Genomic DNA, 20,628 nt, shown 5'->3' on the forward strand with positions numbered 1-20,628 from the left:
TTTGGAACACACGGAAGGGCTTGCCATTGCATATCTGCATAAAAGGGAAACATGTTTCATTAAACATTTGCAAAATCCCATTGAAGATTGATGAATGCAGCTTGCAGTGTGATATGACTGAATGAGCCATAAAAGTAACTCATCTCACTTGGTAAATGAAAGCACATATTAGTGTGATGCACAAGACACGTTACACTAACGTGGTGGGTTCTCTTGCTTATACAGCAAAATAATCGGTGCGCGAGAAAAAAAATTATTTTTGCATAACCCTTGTACACACTGACTTCAGGAAAATGAGCTGGAGCTGTCCACATGATGTACTTATTTTACCTGCGAGTATGGTCAACAAAAATGTGTCCCAGCTGCTTAGTGGTATTCCAGATTATGTCAGTATTGCATATGTGCCTGTTGTCGAAAATAATTGAATTTTGAAAGTGCTCGCAGGGATCTGATGTGCATATCTGCAGTTTATGGATACATGTAAAAGACTCAGCATCATGTGCAAGTGAACGGTCCCACAGGCCCGGAGTCGATCATGCAAATAGATTCGCTGCACAAATTTGTGACATGAAATGGCATGCAAGGAAGTGTTGAAAATATTCCACAGTTAATAAAACGCCTAAGCTATTAATATGTGGGTTGATGCACTCGTTATGCAAAACGGAGGTGAGGCGTGCAGACAGGAAACAAGAGTAGAGTATTTACAAGCAAACAACACGCGCGCCGCCCACTTCTCTACTCTTGTGTCCTGTCTGCACGCCTCACCTCTGTTTTGCATAATGAATCCTTACGAACTAGCTCAGCTTTCTGTCGTTTTAAGTCTCCATGCACTCTATTTCGTCCGCATTAGGCACTCGCCTCTTGATTACTTCGTGGCACAGAAATACTCGGTCATCAGGCTGTTTTTCTGCTGTGGCCTTTGTAGAAGCATGATTGTTCAAAGTGCAACAATTAAACAGATTCTTTGAGTTGCTTGTGGCTTCGCGAATACAATTCCGGTGCGCTGGTCCGCCTGCCCAGCAATTTCCTACTGAAGGGAAACCTGCAAATAAAAACACCGCTCCGCATGCAGAAAAATGCTCTACTGTGACGCTTCTCGAACGATTGTGATGTACCACAAGAGCTGCCTACTCGCGTGATATTCTCAACAAGGAGATACATTCGTTTACTTACATGTGAAGGTATATGCCAGACCACTTCGGGGCTTCGGTGGCACATAAGGCACGAGTGTGTCATAGCGTCCAATGTCGACGCGCGATCGCATGTCCAACGAAACTACTACGCATCCAAAAAACAGATTCGAAACCGAAATTCGCGTCATCCTTTATTGCATGAATGCGTACATCGTGATTTACATAAGTCGCGGACTTAGCGATCGCTTTCTGTAAACTTAGTATTAACGTACCACCTTCATAAAGCCATCAGATATGCGTTTTTAGGTGACAAAGCATAAGGTGACCTGTACTTGTTCTCAGCTCTTTCAATAGTAATTGCGCTGGCCACATTGACCAGTAGCAACAGGGCGGCGCCCTAGAGCATAGAGTTACTATACTGACTCTAGAGGACAAGCTACCCATAGGGCCCATGCATTAAAATCGGGAACCTCAAGAGCGCCGCCATGTTGCTACGCGCCGAGGTTGCCAGCTCCTGAGACGCTTGCTAGACTTGGTGACAGTAGTCAGTTTTAATCCGGCAACAGTAGCAGCGCAGCAGCATGGCGTCTCGCTTGTAGTGTTGTGATGTGTGCGTGCAGCCGAGTGTTTGGGCTTTATAAGTCGGTTCTTTATTCTATGTTGCGGGATGGTGTGGGTGTGGTCCATGTTGGCCGTACAGCTGGCAGTTATGCAACCGAGGGATGATCCTGTTCAAGTTTCCGGCGGTATGCGGTTTTCAGCGGTCACGCCTGTTGCAGGAGTGTCACTCGACGAGGTTACGAGCTCGAAGCTGTGGTCAGATTCCTCGTTGGCGTTCCGTAATTCTCTTCGCACGGGCGCGGTATGTTGCAAAAGCCGCTTTCGCGATCTATCGTCGTGACGATAGATCGTTTTTTTTTTATTATTATGAGTAATGATCCAGCTGTAGGGCACATGTAACCGACAAACGGAAGTCTCAGGAGAGCACCTGAGATGATAGTAGAGCAGGCGGCGCAGGAACTCCAGGGCACCCGAGGGACAGTGGGGGGGATCAAAGCTCGAAGCAGAACGGTACGTAGGTTGGGGCCGCCGAGGCAGGTGTGTGCCAGGGAGTGTTCGCACGGACAGCTCCCCTGGCACGCGCAGCCGTGCCTCGCAAGGTCGAGATACTTTAAAGGCACCTGCGCCCATGATCTTTCTTTTGCCTCGGCGCAGTGAGCACGATTAACGAGAATAATGTGGAGGGCATCCGGTGCAGTCGCGAATGCATCATGACAAATGTAGCTCGCGTCGCCTGGCGTCTGTAATATCAGAGTTGGTTGTATGAACTTTATGCATAATACGCTTTGTTACGGTACCTTAACGGAATGGGTCTAGAGCACGGTGTTGGTACATTTTTTCATACCGCCCTAATCCTATACCCCCACTCCAAACACACACACATACCCCCTTTTTTATGTATACATACAATTCCTTGCCATGACAGATCATAGCCTCCTTTATTTTTGAAAAATAGAGGAGGCTACGGACCGATTGACCAGTTCAAGTTGTCAACTTGTCAGTAACTGTCGTAGGAACCACTGTAATAAACACAATTCCACGATCGGATTGTTTACTTTCATTTTTTGTTGTAACACTGAGGACTACATAGAACTTTATTTTGTATATGTGAGAGAAGTATGTGGATATCACGAGCTTAAGCCAATGTGCGATACACAGACAAAGCAGCTGCTACAACATGAACTCCATTGAGGGCCACACAACACATACGTAATTAAAGGTGCAAAATATCGGGGGAAGCTTCAAAATACGCTCTGTAGCACTGCAAAGTATAACATATATTGTATGTGTACAATAAATGTTCAAACATACAATGCGTCAATGTCCCATTTGCCTTCAAGTTTATTATGAAGTTCAAGTTTACTGAAGTTTATTATGAGCATATGTACAACGGGAATCTACTAACACACCCGCAGTTAAGGTGGCTGTTCGAGGTGTGCTGACTGCCTCAGTGTAAGAAAAAGAAATTGGGTAAATGTCGACACCAGTGCCACTGCTTCTTGCCTCTGACCTGCACGTGTCTCTGCGGCATCTTTGTGCACAAGTGTGCTGGCGTGGCGAGGCGTAGGAGTCATCCAAGAGAAAGAGTATTGTTTACATGGAAAAGTGGCTGTTCACATTGCCTGTCACTTTCCCTCAAATGTCTCCTTGGCGACTAGGGTGACACACCCGCAGTCAAGGTGGCTGTTCGAGGTGTGCTGGCTACCTAAACGAAATAAAAAGAAATTAGATGAATGTCGATACCAGTGCTATTGCTTATTGCCTCTTACCTGCATTTGCCTCCACGGCCTCTTGGCTTGCGGAGTCTGTATGAGGGAGCTGCTGTGGCTAGGCGTAGGCATTGTCTAAGCAAAAAGAAATGGCCATTTAAATGGGGAATTATGGAAATAAATGCAGTTGTTATGTCTGCTTCTTGCACTCTTCTTGCCTAAAAGTTTCCAAACATAGTGTCCAGAACACACCAGCACTTTGACTGCTTCTGCTTTTTACCTGCAGGTGTTGCTGCGAGATCCTTAGTATGGCTGCGTGCAGCATTGTAACACTTGGTGGAGGCATTTGAAGTGGTAGCCGAAAACATAAAGAATCATCCTTGTCTGCACGAATGCTTTCAATTTCTAAATGCAGTGGTAACTATCACTATTGGTGCAAGGCCCCCCCACATCTATGCGGCAAGTGCCATAGCTCGAAACTGAATTGTTCCTTTAGTGTTTCACAAGGCATCTGATATGTCCACATTAAATGTGATGTGTTTGTTTTTATTTATCCGTGTGGAAAGAGCATCATTAAATGGCTGAAGTACTATAGCACCAAACAGACGACACAAGAAGAAGAGACACGGACGAGCGCTTATGTCCGTGTCTCTTCTTCTTGTGTCGTTTGTTTGGCGCTATAGTACTTCAGTAATATGCACCAACTAGCCCAACAAAAAGTTCTGCTGGAATATCATTAAATGTTTTTTTTTATTTTTGCGTGTCTTGTTTTTTGGTTTATTTCTGAATTTATCATGATGCTAAAGTGACTTAGGCATGTAATGGCAATCAGCTTTTGTTTTGCAGAAAAACAATGCATTTCCTGACCCATTGTTTGACTTCCCCTCACTCGCATAATTTTGCAGAGTATTCTACCTATATTGACTTGCTTGACCTCCACTAAAGAGTCTTGCATTTTCAAATACGACTCTTTCCTTAAAATCATTCGACACTTCTCATAATTTCTGTACCTTGGGCTTCTGATACTCTGCAGTCACCATTTTTGCTTGTTTCTGACTAGAAATATCTTCTTTAATTTAGAGCTTAAATTTTACTTTTGGAACACATGGAAGAGGTTGCCATTGCATATCTGCATAAAAAGGAAACATGTTTCATTAAACATTTGCAAAATCCAATTGAAGATTGATGAATGCAGCTTGCAGTGTGATATGACTGAATGAGCCATAAGAGTAACTCATCTCACTTGGTAAATGAAAGCACATATTAGTGTGATGCACAAGATACGTTACACTAACGTGGTGGGTTCTCTTGCTTATAAAGCAAAATAATCGGTGCGCGAGAAAAAAGTATTTTTGCATAACCCTTGTACACACTGACTTAAGGAAAATGAGCTGGAGCTGTCCACATGATGTACTTATTTTACCTGCGAGTATGGTCAACAAAAATGTGTCCCAGCTGCTTAGTGGTATTCGGGATTATGTCAGTATTGCATATGTGCCTGTTGTCGAAAATAATTGAATTTTGAAAATGCTCGCAGGGATCTGATATGCATATCTGCAGTTTATGGATACATGTAAAAGACAGCATCAAGTGCAAGTGAACGGTCCCACAGGCCCGGAGTCGATCATGCAAATAGATTCGCTGCACAAATTTGTGACCAGAAAATATATTCCACATGAAATGGCATGCAAGGAAGTGTTGAAAATATTGCACAGTTACTAAAACGCCTACGCTATTATTATGTGGGTAGATGCACTCGTTATGCAAAACGGACGTGAGGCGTGCAGACAGGACACAAGAGTAGAGTATTTGCAAGCAAGCAACACGAGCGCCGTCCACTTCTCTACTCTTGTGTCCTGTCTGCACGCCTCACCTCTGTTTTGCATAATAAATCCTTACCAACTAGCTCAGCTTTCTGTCATTCTAAGTCTCGATGCACTCGATTTCATCCGCATTAGGCACTCGCCTCTTGAATACTTCGTGGCACAGAAATACTCGGCATCAGGCTGTTTTTCTGCTGTGGCCTTTGTACAAGCATGATTGTTCAAAGTGCAAAAAATAAACAGATTCTTTGAGTTGCTTGTGGCTTCGCCAGTACAATTCCAGTGCGCTGGACCGCCTGTCCAGCAATTTCCTACTGAAGGGAAACCTGCAAATAAAAACACCGCTCCGCATGCAGAAAAATGCTCTACTGTGACGCTTCTCAAACGATTGTGATGCACCACAAGAGCTGCCTACTCGCGTGATATTCTCAACAAGGGGATACATTCGTTTACTTACATGTGAAGGTATATGCCAGACTACTTCGGGGCTTCGGTGGCACATAAGGCACGAGTGTGCCATAGCATCCGATGTCGACGCGCGATCGCATGTCAAACCTAAACGAAACTACTACGCATCCAAAAAACATATTCGAAACCGAAATTCGCGTCATCCTTTATTGCATGAATGCGTACATCGTGATTTACATAGGTCACGGACTTAGTGATTGCTTTCTGTAAACTTAATATTAACGTACCACCTCCATAAAGCCATCAGGTATGCGTTTTTAGATGACAAAGCATAAGGTGACCTGCACTTGTTCTCAGCTCTTTCAATAGTAATTGCGCTGGCCACATTGACCAGTAGCAACAGGGCGGCGCCCTAGAGGTTCCCACTTTTCCGGCCCAGCTTTTCCTCTAGAGTTGTTCTACTAACTCTATGCCCTAGAGGTTCCCACTTTTCCGCCCCAGCTTTTCCTCTAGAGTTGTTCTACTAACTCTATGCTCTAGGTAATGTAGTGAGAAACTCTATGCCCGCGAGTGGGTAAGCGCCAAACCAACGCCTCCTCTAGAAAGATGCCTGCGGCGTCGCTCGCTTACCCATTGTAGCCGTCGCGCCTTGAGTTGCGGTTGGTTGTCAAGAGATGGCGCTACCTACAGCCCTATCTCCGCCAAGGGGGCTGGGGCGGTGTGGTTAGGGTGGCTAGAATTGGGAGGTGTGAAGACCGCGGCGCCGCCGCCATTGCCTAGGGAGGCCCCGCTACGCGTTCCTGCCACTGGGGTAAAATTTGGCGCCTCCGTCGGGGGCGCCGTTAGGGTGGCTAACGCGGGGGCGCCGTGAGCTTGTCAGTCTCGTAGGCCACGGTGCAGTGCAAAGTGGTCTGTGTAGTGCAGCTGTGTTTTTCTCACGTTTCCTAAGTTTTTCTTCAAAGTAGGTGGTGTGAGCTGCTGTTCCCTTGACACCCTGTCACCCTGTGAAGAATGCCATCAACGGGGAAAAAAAAAAACGCAAAGGTGGTGTTTTGTGCCAGGTTGCGACACTGGCTACAAGTCGTGCGGACAAAAAGTGTCGCTTTTCCGCGTGCCTGCCTGCAAAGACCAAATGGAAAAGTGGGCACGTGCCATACCAAGGGCCGACAAGCCACTACAAGAGAATTCTGCGGTTTGCGAAAGACATTTCGACACAAGGTACGTTTGCACGTGTTTAAGCATATAAAACAAGTCGAGGCTTGCACGTGTTAATTGTGGTGTTTAACGACCCCATGTGACGCACGGGCTGTGAGGATAGCTGTAGTGGAGAGCTCCAGATTAATATAGACGATCAGAAGTTCTTTAACGTGCATTGGCATCATACACCACATAGGTGCATTTTGCATTTCGCCTCCATCGAAGCGCGCCTGGACGTGCGTTATCTTGAGTTGTAGTAGCAATTACATTGTTTTGGTGGTACATCGGCGGATTTTCCTGTAAAAGAGACTATGCTTACTTTTTGTTATATTTTTGCAGGTTTATCATGAGAAATTTCGTGCACGTCGTGAACGGAAAGGAAGTTTTAATTCCACGCGATGTTCCTGCCCTGAAAGACGGTGCTTTTCCGACAGTTTTTCCGAATCTTCCCACGTACTTGACAAAGACGCTACCGAAAGAGAGGAAAAGGAGACTGGGACAATGCTCATCCGTGCCTGCGAAAAAGGGCCGCAGAGACGAGAATGAGGCGTGCGAATCGGTTCAGCTCACTCCAAATGACGAACTGGACAGAGCGATTGATCAAGTACCAGCGAAGCACTTCATTTTTGGGCTTCAACTGCCATCAGAGTATTGGTCACGCCAGACGTTCCAAAACAAAAATGGGGACGTATTCTGAAACGTTCGCCGCGGCGAACTTTTCGCACTGGCCACGCCTCCGCCGTAGCGGCGCGCGCTGAATGGCTGCTTTGACAAAACCGGAAATTCGGGTGGCGCAAGTGAATTTCCGGTTTTGTCAAAGCAGCCATTCAGCGCGCGCCGCAACGGCGGAGGCGTGGCCAGTGCGAAAAGTTCGCCGCGGCGAACGTTTCAGAATACGTCCCTGTAGTATCTTACCAAACGGCTGATTACCATAAAAGCCAAGTTCCTCCAGTTGCCTTCAACAAGGTAGCCGTGTTCGAAATCGTAGAACAAGCTTCAGCATGCTGCACAGTTTTCCTGGCTGGACAACTTCACTGCCGGCGTACCATTGCGTCTGAGCAAGAGGCCCAAGAGCTTCTGGTATGTGCAGAAAAGCTCTCTGTATGTTATGGAGTTGGACAGACAAATGAGTTCCAGCCACTAGATGTGTCGGACTGCACAACATTATCTGGACATGGCATGTTCTCCACTGGTTGTAAGGGATCCATGTCACAGGGTATGTTGTTTTTCGGGAGATGTCTCCTGGGCATCATATCATAAGTGTGAAAACTTATTTTAGATAATTGATAGCTGACCCCTTTCTGGTTTGTTTCACAGATGTGTCGACCCAGATGCCTCAGCGGTGTTTGACGTGCAGAAAAGTGAGGCGAATACTAATGGCTCGCTTGTTGCGCTTAAAAAATAAAGTGCGACGCCCAGTTGCACTGGTACTCACTGCGGCAAGGCGACTGAAATGTGCTGTTCGCACTTTGAGGCGGCAGAACAGAAAAGTTCACACCCTGCATGAAGTCGTCCGAAAGCTAAGACAAAAGAATTCCTGTATAAGGAAAAACAGTTTTGAGGCAAAGGTATAAGCTATTGTAGTTTTCAATAATTGACGTCTTAAATAAACGTTGCTGTTTTGTGCCTTTGTTTCAGATCAAGCAGCTTCCAAAAAAGCAACAGTGTGCTGTCCGAGCATGTTTCGAGGCATCGAAGCGCTTATCCCTGCGGGGATATCGATATGATAAAGCGTGGCTCTTGGAGTGTATGATTTTAAGGATGAAGAGCCCAAGACTATACGAGCATTTGAGGGGCCACAAAATCCTTGTACTCCCCAGCCGTGTGTGCCTTCAAAAGTACATCAAGGTATGCGACTACCTTTTTCCTATTGAGTATAATTTAATAATTCTTATCTTATATTTGCAGGCTTTCCAAGCATCTTTTGGTTTTAGTCGTAAACTTCTTGAGTGCGTGAAGGAGAAGGCCAGTGAAATGGATGAAATGAACAGGCATGGTGGGCTAGTTATAGATGAGATGAAACTTTCCACTCACCTGGACCTCAAATCTACTACGGATATTGAAGGCTTCGTAAACCTGGGGCAGTTCACCGAAGCACAAGACAAGCACACAAAAGCCGATCACGGCCTAGTTGTTATGTTTCAGCCTTTCGTGGGAAAATGGACACAGGTCATAGGTAATTAGCAGTCATCAAAGTACTGATGTTTTTTTTGTAATTGCACTCATGTCTACCTTCACTTTTTTTCAGGTGTATTTGCTTCCAATGGAAATGTGAAGGCACCAACGCTAACAAAGATAATTTTGGAGGCAATTCTTCTATGTGAGCCAGCTGGTCTGCATGTGGATTACATCTGTACTGATGGTGCATCATGGAACCGTGCCATGTGGCATAACATGGGTGTACACGGAAATGCTAAACATGTGCGCTGCAAGGTTCCACATCCATGCGACAAGAAGCGGTTCCTGCATTTCATCTCAGATTTTCCCCATCTTGTGAAATGTGTGCGAAACACTATGATTAGGCATGGCTTCAACACACACAAGGGCCGAGTATGCGTGCTACTTTATTGCCTTCATTATTTAAGATGTGGTGCATCTGGAAAGAAGCGCTGGTTTAATAATCATTATCGAATCTTGCAGGCTCATTGGGAACATGTTGCAACGACATGGAAGGTCGACAGCAGTGCCTTGACATTGAAAGTTGCACCGAAGTTGACGTATTCACACATCTACCCTAGTGGATTTGAAAAGATGCGGGTAAATCTGGCGTTCAATATTTTCAACAGTGCAGTTGTGCACGCCATGGACTTGCACAAAGAAAAAATTGAGCAACAGTACCCAAATCTGGAGCCAACAAGGGCGTTCATTGACATGATGGCTCAAACAATTGAAGCCATGACATCACGGTTTCCAGCTGAAGCTTTGAGGTATGCACACAGCAACAGTGCTCATTTTCGTGTGCCGGTGGTAAATGCTTTTCGTGTTGTTTCAGACGTGGCAGTGCTCAAGAAACTACACTTAACAGCATGCTGGCATTTCTGGACCAGTGGGAGGCCCATGCAAAAGGGCTCGGCTTCTTAAGCAAGGGCACATCAGAAGGTCTGCGTGTGACCATACATTCCACTAAAGACCTCTTGACGTATCTAACTGAGAAGGTTGGCTTCAGGTTCTTGATGACTTCCCGCCTCAGTCAGGACTGCTTGGAGCGTTCATTTGGCATTGTGAGACAGTCCAGCGGGGCCAATGATCACCCCACCCCTGCGCAGTTCATCATTATAATGAAGTATGCAAGCTTATGCATTTCAGTCTGGTCCATTGAAATAGAAAACATGTAATCCAACGGGTCAATTTGTCTAACTTTCTTGTATATATGCAGGTGCATAAGTTTTTACAGCTTGGCCAAGAGTCCCAAGGGAGGAAATGTGTCTCCTGGACTTTTGGAGTCCTTGCTGTCCGAGGACAAGCTACTCCCACAAAGTGAAGAAACTGCCTTGGAAGACGCTGGACTACCTGCTGAAGCCGCAGAAGTTGCCGTAGACCATGTAGACTATGTGGAGCAACACAGTGATGCGCGGCTGGTCTATTACATTGCGGGTTATGTAGCCAGGAAGCGCATCCTTAAAACTAATTGCAAGGCATGCAGAGATGCCTGCCTTGTGACAAAAGAAAGTGTGCCGCACCAATTGCCAGCAGACGCTTGCAAGCAGTGGGACATGGGGGGACTTCTGTATCCGTCAGTCGGTCTATACAACCTGATTCAGACACTCGAGGACAGGTTCACTCGTGCATTTAGCACTACGCGACTGCACGCTAAAGTTGTCAAGAATTTCTTGCTTCTAGCAGCTAATGTGCCACAAATTGGCTGCAGAAAGCATTCCGCTGATCTCACAGGATCAGTGTCTAGGTTTTATTGCATAACACGTATTCACTTTTTCCTCAAAGGCTTAAATCAGTGTGTCACCCACAACAAAGCAAAGAAGGTGGTTAAGCCCTGCGTTTTGTAGAAATGTGATGTTGTGCAATAACTGTGCTATTTCCAATAAACATGTATTAAGTAGCAAGCGCTTTGTACTTTCTAGAATTTCTTCGCCACAATGCTGATAAATTGCATGAACTTCCACCATTTAAAGTAATGTTGCATTCCCAAATATGTAACTTATGTGCGGGCGACACATTCAAGGTTATTCCAATGCGCTGGCCTTGCGCGGAGATTCCTAGGAACTATACCTTCGGCAAGGCATAAGCGCGCTAATCTCGGCAAGAGGTAGTCGCAGAAACCGTCGCTGTGTCGGCTGCGTAGTCAGTGCTCGCTGTTTCCATGTGGAATGAGAGCAGCGAAACATCATTTAATTCTCTCAGCATCTACAATGTAAAGAAAAAAGTCTGGTCAGATTCTAACGCATTCAAACGCAAAAACTAAGCGCTACCAAATCATTTTCCCGCCCGGAGGTATGCAGACGCCGCGAGAAACTACGGCACTCTAAACGGCGCCCCCGCCGGCAGCGCCGTCAAGCGGCAGGAACGCGTTTTGGGGCCAGCTTCCGGAGGCCGGTCTTCACACCTCCCCATTCTAGCCACCCTAGTGTGGTGTCGCGGCGGTAGCGGCGGCCGCGCCGGCCGCGCTTCCATGGGGTGATGTGCGCATGCGCGCATGTGTTGCAAGCGACCACCGCAAGGATCGCTCGCTACCGCCTCACGCGGAACGGAGGAAGGAGGGAAAGGTAAGGGCAGCAGGTTTCCGGCGCACGCGGGAGGCATCTTTTTAAAGGAGGCGTTGGCCATAGAGTTACTATACTGACTCTAGAGGACAAGCTACCCATAGGGCCCATGCATTAAAATCGGGAACCTCAAGAGCGCCGCCATGTTGCTACGCGCCGAGGTTGCCAGCTCCTGAGACGCTTGCTAGACTTGGTGACAGTAGTCAGTTTTAATCCGGCAACAGTAGCAGCGTAGCAGCATGGCGTCTCGCTTGTGATGTTGTGATGTGTGCGTGCAGCCGTGTGTTTGGGCTTTATAAGTCGGTTCTTTATTCTATGTTGCGGGATGGTGTGGGTGTGGTCCATGTTGGCCGTACAGCTGGCAGTTATGCAACCGAGGGATGATCCTGTTCAAGTTTCTGGCGGTATGCGGTTTTCAGCGGTCACGCCTGTTGCAGGAGTGTCACTCGACGACGTTACGAGCTCGAATCTGTGGTCAGATTCCTCGTTGGCGTTCCGTAATTATCTTCGCACGGGCGCGGTATGTTGCAAAAGCCGCTTTCGCGATCTATCGTCGTGACGATAGATCGGGTTTTTTATTATTATAAGTAATGATCCAGCTGTAGGGCACATGTAACCGACAAACGGAAGTCTCAGGAGAGCACCTGAGATGATAGTAGAGCAGGCGGCGCAGGAACTCCAGGGCACCCGAGGGACAGTGGGGGGATCAAAGCTCGAAGCAGAACGGTACGTAGGTTGGGGCCGCCGAGGCAGGTGTGTGCCAGGGAGTGTTCGCACGGACAGCTCCCCAGGCACGCGCAGCCGTGCCTCGCAAGGTCGAGATACTTTAAAGGCACCTGCGTCCATTGTCTTTCTTTTGCCTCGGCGCAGTGAGCACGATTAACGAGAATAATGTGGAGGGCATCCGTTGCAGTCGCGAATGCATCATGACAAATGTAGCTCGCGTCGCCTGGCGTCTGTAGTAATATCAGAGTTGGTTGTATGAACTTTATGCATAATACGTTTTGTTACGGTACCTCAACGGAATGGGTCTAGAGGACGGTGTTGGTACATTTTTTCGTACCGCCCTAATCCTATACCCCCACTACAAACACACACATACCCCCTTTTTTTATGTATACATACAATTCCTTGCCATGACGGATCATAGCCTCCTTTATTTTTGAAAAATAGAGGCGGCTATGGAGCGATTGACCAGTTCAAGTTGTCAACTTGTCAGTCACTGTCGTAGGAATCACTGTAATAAACATAATTCCACGATCGGATTGTTTACTTTAATTTTTTGTTGTAACACTGAAGACTACATAGAACTTTATTTTGTATATGTGAGAGAAGTATGTGGATATCACGAGCTTAAGCCAATGTGCGATACACAGACAAAGCAGCTGCTACAACATGAACTGCATTGAGGGCCACACAACACATACGTAATTAAAGGTGCAAAATATAGGGGGAAGCTTCAAAATACGCTCTGTAGCACTGCAAAGTATAACATATATTGTATGTGTACAATAAATGTTCAAAAATACAATGCATCAATGTCCCATTTGCCTTCAAGTTTATTATGAAGTTCAAGTTTACTGAAGTTTATTATGAGCATATGTACAACAGGAATCAACTAACACACCCGCAGTCAAGGTGGCTGTTCGAGGTGTGCTGACTGCCTCAGTGTAAGAAAAAGAAATTGGGTAAATGTCGACACCAGTGCCACTGCTTCTTGCCTCTGACCTGCACGTGCCTCTGCGGCATCTTTGTGCACAAGTGTGCTAGCGTGGTGAGGCGTAGGAGTCATCCGAGAGAAAGAGTATTGTTTACATGGAGAAGTGGCTGTTCACATTGCCTGTCACTTTCCCTCAAATGTTTCCTTGGCGACTAGGGTGACACACCTGCAGTCAAGGTGGCTGTTCGAGGTGTGCTGGCTGCCTAAATGAAATAAAAAGAAATTAGATGAATGTCGATACCAGTGCTATTGCTTATTGTCTCTTACCTGCATTTGCCTCCACGGCCTCTTGGTTTGTGGAGTCTGTATGAGGGAGCTGCTGTGGCTAGGCGTAGGCATTGTCTAAGCAAAAAGAAAAGGTCATTTAAATGGGGAATTATGGAAATAAATGCAGTTATGTCTGCTTCTTGCACTCTTCTTGCCTAGAAGTTTTCAAACATAGTGTCCAGAACACACCAGCACTTTGACTGCTTCTGCTTTTTACCTGCAGGTGTTGTTGCGAGATCCTTAGTATGGCTGCATGCAGCATTGTAACACTTGGTGGAGGCATTTGAAGTGGTAGCCAAAAATATAAAGAATCATCCTTGTCTGCACGAATGCTTTCAATTTCTAAATGCAGTGGTAACTATCACTATTGGTGCAAGGCCCCCCCACATCTATGCGGCAAGTGCCATAGCTCGAAACTGAATTGTTCCTTTAGTGTTTCACAAGGCATCTGATATGTCCACATTAGATGTGATGTGTTTGTTTTTATTTATCCCAGTGTGGAGAGAGCATCATTAAATGTCTGAAGTACTATAGCGCCAAACAGACGACACAAGAAGAAGAGACACGGACGAGCGCTTATGTCCGTGTCTCTTCTTCTTGTGTCGTCTGTTTGGCGCTATAGTACTTCAGTAATATGCACCAACTAGCCCAACAAAAAGTTCTGCTGAAATATCATTAAATGTTTTGTTTATTTTTGCGTGTCTTGTTTTTTGGTTTATTTCTGAATTTATCATGATGCTAAAGTGACTTATGTAATGGCAATCAGCTTTTGTTTTGCAGAAAAACAATGCATTTCCTGACCCATTGTTTGACATCCCCTCACTCGCATAATTTTGCAGAGTATTCTACCCATATTGACTTGCTTGACCTCCACTAAAGGGTCTTGCATTTTTAAATACGACTCTTTCCTTAAAATCATTCGACACTTCTCATAATTTCTGCACCTTGGGCTTCTGATACTCTGCATTCACTATTTTTGCTTGTTTCTGACTAGAAATGTCTTCTTTAATTTAGAGCTTAAATTTTACCTTTGGAACACACGGAAGGGCTTGCCATTGCATATCTGCATAAAAGGGAAACATGTTTCATTAAACATTTGCAAAATCCCATTGAAGATTGATGAATGCAGCTTGCAGTGTGATATGACTGAATGAGCCATAAAAGTAACTCATCTCACTTGGTAAGTGAAAGCACATATTAGTGTGATGCACAAGATACGTTACACTAACGTGGTGGGTTCTCTTGCTTATACAGCAAAATAATCGGTGCGCGAGAAAAAAATTATTTTTGCATAACACTTGTACACACTGACTTAAGGAAAATGAGCTGGAGCTGTCCACATGATGTACTTATTTTACCTGCGAGTATGGTCAACAAAAATGTGTCCCAGCTGCTTAGTGGTATTCCAGATTATGTCAGTATTGCATATGTGCCTGTTGTCGAAAATAATTGAATTTTGAAAGTGCTCGCAGGAATCTGATGTGCATATCTGCAGTTTATGGATACACTTAAAAGACTCAGCATCAAGTGCAAGTGAACGGTCCCACAGGCCCGGAGTCGATCATGCAAATAGATTCGCTGCACAAATTTGTGACATGAAATGGCATGCAAGGAAGTGTTGAAAATATTCCACAGTTAATAAAACGCCTAAGCTATTAATATGTGGGTTGATGCACTCGTTATGCAAAACGGAGGTGAGGCGTGCAGACAGGAAACAAGAGTAGAGTATTTACAAGCAAACAACACGCGCGCCGCCCACTTCTCTACTCTTGTGTCCTGTCTGCACGCCTCACCTCTGTTTTGCATAATGAATCCTTACGAACTAGCTCAGCTTTCTGTCGTTCTAAGTCTCCATGCACTCTATTTCGTCCGCATTAGGCACTCGCCTCTTGATTACTTCGTGGCACAGAAATACTCGGTCATCAGGCTGTTTTTCTGCTGTGGCCTTTGTAGAAGCATGATTGTTCAAAGTGCAACAATCAAACAGATTCTTTGAGTTGCTTGTGGCTTCGCCAATACAATTCCGGTGCGCTGGTCCGCCTGTCCAGCAATTTCCTACTGAAGGGAAACCTGCAAATAAAAACACCGCTCCGCATGCAGAAAAATGCTCTACTGTGACGCTACTGTGATGTACCACAAGAGCTGCCTACTCGCGTGATATTCTCAACAAGGAGATACATTCGTTTACTTACATGTGAAGGTATATGCCAGACCACTTCGGGGCTTCGGTGGCACATAAGGCACGAGTGTGTCATAGCGTCCGATGTCGACGCGCGATCGCATGTCAAACGAAACTACTACGCATCCAAAAAACAGATTCGAAACCGAAATTCGCGTCATCCTTTATTGCATGAATGCGTACATCGTGATTTACATAAGTCACGGACTTAGCGATCGCTTTCTGTAAACTTAATATTAACGTACCACCTTCATAAAGCCATCAGGTATGCGTTTTTAGGTGACAAAGCATAAGGTGACCTGTACTTGTTCTCAGCTCTTTCAATAGTAATTGCGCTGGCCACATTGACCAGTAGCAACAGGGCGGCCCCCTAGAGGTTTCCAACTTTTCCGGCCCAGCTTTTCCTCTAGAGTTGTTCTACTAACTCTATGACCCATAGGGCCCATGCATAGAGTTTCTCACTACATTACCTAGAGGGAAATCTGGCGCTGCTGCGCTGTGGTATGCATGGGAATGCCGGTATATTGTGACTTCGGATTGGCATCGTTCTCGGAGAGACAGGACACCTTGAAGAAGCGCTTGGCTAGCACCGTTCCGTCTGTCACAATGATTCATTTTCTACTAAAACAGCACGTAAAAAGCTGTTTTAGTTTAATATCACTCAAAAACATGTTTTGTTTAACTATGAGAACTTGTTATTGCGTGTACGGTTATATGGTACGTAAAAAGTATCAGCGGGCCGCTAAAGTTGGAGGACAGACGACAAGGTTCACGCTCGCTTTGAAACAGTTTGTCGTCTGTTCCTGCTTTTCTTCGCTTGGTCAAGCAGTGTGGGTGAGTAAAGATGTAATATGCGTGAATGGAAACATTTTATGAAGATTTTACTTTGAAAACGCGTTATTTGTGTAGCCAAATCCACGTTTTAGACGAAGCCTCTTACAACACCAGCCAACGCGAGCCTCGCAGACACATATACCGTCATTCCCATGACGGCACGGTGCCCCCTTAAGAAACTCCCATAGACGGTGGCGCCAGATTACCCTCTAGGTGTTATAGTGAGAAACTCTATGGGCCCATGCATTAAAATCGGGAACCTCAAGAGCGCCGCCATGTTGCTACGCGCCGAGGTTGCCAGCTCCTGAGACGCTTGCTAGACTTGGTGACAGTAGTCAGTTTTAATCCGGCAACAGTAGCAGCGTAGCAGCATGGCGTCTCGCCATAGCCTCCTATATTTTTCATGCCCGCGCAATGGTGCCGCGGAGACCGTCCATTGCCCTCTCCTTTCCTCCTCGATTTATGCCTCGGCTCTCCGCGAGAGGCGCTCACACCCCATACTTCCTAAAATGCTGCCCTCACATGCCAGACCGAGCTACGCGTCGAGGCCCATCGAAGCACCCTAACCGATCCGTCAAGCAAGAGTTGTGCGATTTCCGTCGTGTTGGTTGCACGTAAGCGTATGCGTTTGGAACAGCAGCATGTTTATATACATATTTTCTTGAAATATCAGGAATGCATGACCGCACTTGTAAGCAGTGTACACAAATGAAGCGACCGTTTGTTTACTAGATTTTCCGCGACCACGTGTTAGTTGTTGGCGTTGTTGCAACGTGTATTGCTTTACTAGTGTAAGATCAGTGATTTACGATGCACAGTTCTTATCGTTTCCTTGCGTTACTTTCTTTTTTAAACCCAATCAGTTCTCTATCTGCAGTGTGGAATCGGTTGTGGTGTCCTGCGCCCGACAAGATGCGATACTGCTGTGTGCCACGCTGCAAGTCATCCAGTAAACAACGGACGCCGGGCATATCGTTCCACGAAATACCAAGCGATCCGGAACTGTGCGCAAAATGGCTGAAAGTCATTTCTCGTGAAAACTGGGTACCGAATACGACGTCGTGCTATTCGACTATATGCAGCCGACACTTCAGTTCCTCTGACTTTAAGGAAGGTTGCAAAATTCGGAAACTTAAGAAAGACGCTATTCCCAGCATTTTCGAAGAATATCCGGCGTACTTGCAGCCTCCTAAAAAAAGAGAGAGAAGCTACGCGTCAGTGAAAAAGCGCGAGGCTGCTGCGCTAGCCAACCCACCACCGCCGAAGCGACGAGCAGTCATTGATGACAACCAAATGGAGTCGTGTATGCATCCGCTCTACGAATTGCCGGTTGTCGACGTCGTCTTTGAAGATTTGTCACCTGTGGACTGCACCGCTACCGAACCGTTGCCACCCGTGAAAAACGGCGCTAGCGAGCGCTGCATCACCGCGACTTTGCAGATGGACAGAGCAGTGCAGGTGTCCTCACAATTCTAGGTTTCGACAGTGGACAAACGAAAGTGGAGACGCAAAGAACGAGACTTAAACGCGCATACTGAGCGGCTCAAGAATACCGTCGACAATTATAAACAAGAAATACAAAAGCTCAAGGAAGAGTGCTTTGTTCATGCATTCCTCCAAGTTGTCGAGAAAGCGAAGGAGAAAGACTTGGCTGCATCAGTATTAGTAGAACAAGTTAAGAATTTCGGGAAAACGAAACCAACGTGGTCTGATCTGACAGTGCGCCATGCTGTAGTTTTACGTAACCTCTCGACTCGCGCATACGAGCACATAAGGACTACAGGCATTCTCCGGCTGCCCAGTCGAAGCACCCTGGAGCGTTTTATGGGCACATCACGTGGCGAAGTCGGCGTGACGGAACTCGCGAAGCAAAGGCTGTCAACCGAGCTCGCTTCTCATCCCTCATCGCAAGCCAGAGCGTGCTCTTTAATTGTCGACGAAATGCGCGTGAAACAGAGGCTACTTTACCATAAACAAAGGGACGCCTTCATCGGTGAAGTAGACTATGGTGGGAGCTTTCCTAAGGAAACAACAAATGAGCCTGTGCTAGCCAACTCACTTCTGTGCTTCGTCCTCAACGGCCTTTCAGTTTCGTTTAAAATACCCGTGGCATACTTTTTCACGAGAAATTGCACTGGCCGCGAGCTGCACACGCTCATGCGACACGTCCTGAATGAAGTTGAAAACATAGGATTTTTCATCGTGCGCATTGTCACCGACAACCACAAAATCAATGTCTTAGCGTTCCAACTTCTATGCAACGGAAGCCTCACGCATTGCATTGAGCACCCAGGAACACCGAATCGAAAGCTTTTCTTAGCATTCGATCAGTGCCACTTGGTCAAAAACGTGCGCTCGCAGTTTTTATCGCGTGACATTGGAAAAGGCGGCGAAATAACGGCGAACCACTTGAAGAGCCTCTACAAAATGCAGCAAGGCAGCCTTGTAAAGCCAGTTCGATTTCTAACGAGAAAACACGTGTTCCCCACAAACATCGAAAAAATGAACGTAAAAAGAGCAATCCAAGTTTTGTCTCCTGCGGTGACAGCGGCACTGAAGCTCCTGCAAGAGCAAGCGGGCCACACATGCGACGCAAGTTTCGCGGGTGTCGGACCGACCGTTGAATTCATGGACACCGTGCACCGCTGGTTCATGCTCATGGACGTGAGCAATTGTACCCAGCACATACACCAGAACAATGCCGATTGCAAGCAGTTCGAATTTACAAGCGATGAACGGTTAATCTGGCTTGAAACAAGCTTCCTCGACTACCTGGCCGATCTCAAACGCCAGTGCCTGGCGAAGAACTTCTTAACCAAGGAGACTTACGAAGGCCTGGTGATGACAACTCGTTCAATTGTTGAGTGCATTCGATATCTTCTTGAAGAGATGCGCTTTCACTTTGTTTTAACGAGAAAAATGTCGTCTGACCCAATCGAGTCGTTTTTTGGCTGGCTGAGGAAGTCAGCAGGGTCAAATGATCAAACGGATGCCCGAGCTGTTCTGTCAGGTATTGAGAAGACTCTGAAGACTGGCATCGTGTCGGCGGCTGGTACGAGCAACGTAATGGCAGCAGAAGGCAGCGATTACTTGTCAACGCTGCCGCAACAGAAAAACACAAGGGAAGGAACCAGCGAGGAATTCCCTGCAGATGCATGTAGAGAGCTCACAGAGCGACTCAAGCGAGGACAGCCTCTGCTTCCTACTCCAGATGTCGCAGCATTGGCTATGGTCGGCGGCTACTTGGCAAGAGTTGTACAAGAAAATATCAATTGCGAGGAGTGCGTCAGCCTCTTAAAAAAGCCAAACGCCTCGGCGCCCTAGCTCGGACTCGCTGATAAAGCACCAAGACCGCGGTGGACTCATCTACCCATCTGGACAACTTTTAGCGGTTCTCTACGCATTAGAGAAATTTATCGACGTTCTTCTCGCAAGAAGAAGGCACATGAATCAGCCTTTGAAGGAGGCTGTGAGTAATGCCGCTGCAATACTCCGCGAGCACAAAACATTGATGTGCTCGACGCCAGGACACCAAGAGAACCTGCTGCAACTGTTGCTGACAAAGTTTTTTCGCCCAATATTCACAAATTTTGCAATGAAGGCGACAGACAAACACGACATGGCTAAAGTGTTTGAAATAAAACCGCTGTCACGAAAGACCCTCAAACTGTGAGCTATGATCTCACAGTTCGGCGCTTTTTGGTGAAGGGCTGGCTCTCCACAACATGTTTTGTGTTGCTTACTTCCACTGTACATTGTGTACGAACATCAATTTAACGTGCGATTATATTTTATAATTCCATCTCAAATACGAACGCCAAACTTGTCTCCACGAGCGCGTGCGCAAGCGGCGGCGTCGCGTCGTCTGCTCTGGGACAGGGTATGGGAAGGCAGCGCGGTGTGGTGGCGGGCGCATGAACTAGGCGGTACGGACGGCGCGCTTTGTTCCCCCGCTCAGTGAGCGGGCATGAAGAAATATAGGAGGCTATGGTCTCGCTTGAAGTGTTGTGATGTGTGCGTGCAGCCGTGTGTTTGGGCTTCATAAGTCGGTTCTTTATTCTATGTTGCGGGATGGTGTG

General features: G+C 46.5%; 2 long non-coding RNA genes across 4 annotated transcripts; both read right to left on the reverse strand.

The window, feature by feature from the left end:
- Positions 1-1,533: 1,533 nt before the first annotated feature.
- LOC139060236 (uncharacterized) lies at positions 1,534-5,767 on the reverse strand. Its single transcript, XR_011514725.1, has 3 exons — positions 5,684-5,767; positions 3,464-3,538; positions 1,534-3,399 (listed from the first exon to the last, which is right to left on the reverse strand). It is a non-coding gene; the product is annotated as an uncharacterized lncRNA (long non-coding RNA).
- A 6,528-nt stretch (positions 5,768-12,295) lies between these two features.
- LOC139060235 (uncharacterized) lies at positions 12,296-16,047 on the reverse strand. Of its 3 annotated transcripts, XR_011514724.1 has the most exons (5): positions 15,729-16,047; positions 15,423-15,606; positions 14,565-14,599; positions 13,537-13,611; positions 12,296-13,472 (listed from the first exon to the last, which is right to left on the reverse strand). It is a non-coding gene; the product is annotated as an uncharacterized lncRNA (long non-coding RNA). The 3 variants fall into 3 exon arrangements; XR_011514723.1 differs by lacking the exon at positions 15,423-15,606; XR_011514722.1 differs by having other exon boundaries at positions 15,423-16,047.
- Positions 16,048-20,628: the final 4,581 nt, after the last annotated feature.

The sequence above is a fragment of the Dermacentor albipictus genome, chromosome 5 (genome assembly GCF_038994185.2).
Source record: "Dermacentor albipictus isolate Rhodes 1998 colony chromosome 5, USDA_Dalb.pri_finalv2, whole genome shotgun sequence".
Lineage (NCBI taxonomy): Eukaryota > Metazoa > Arthropoda > Arachnida > Ixodida > Ixodidae > Dermacentor > Dermacentor albipictus.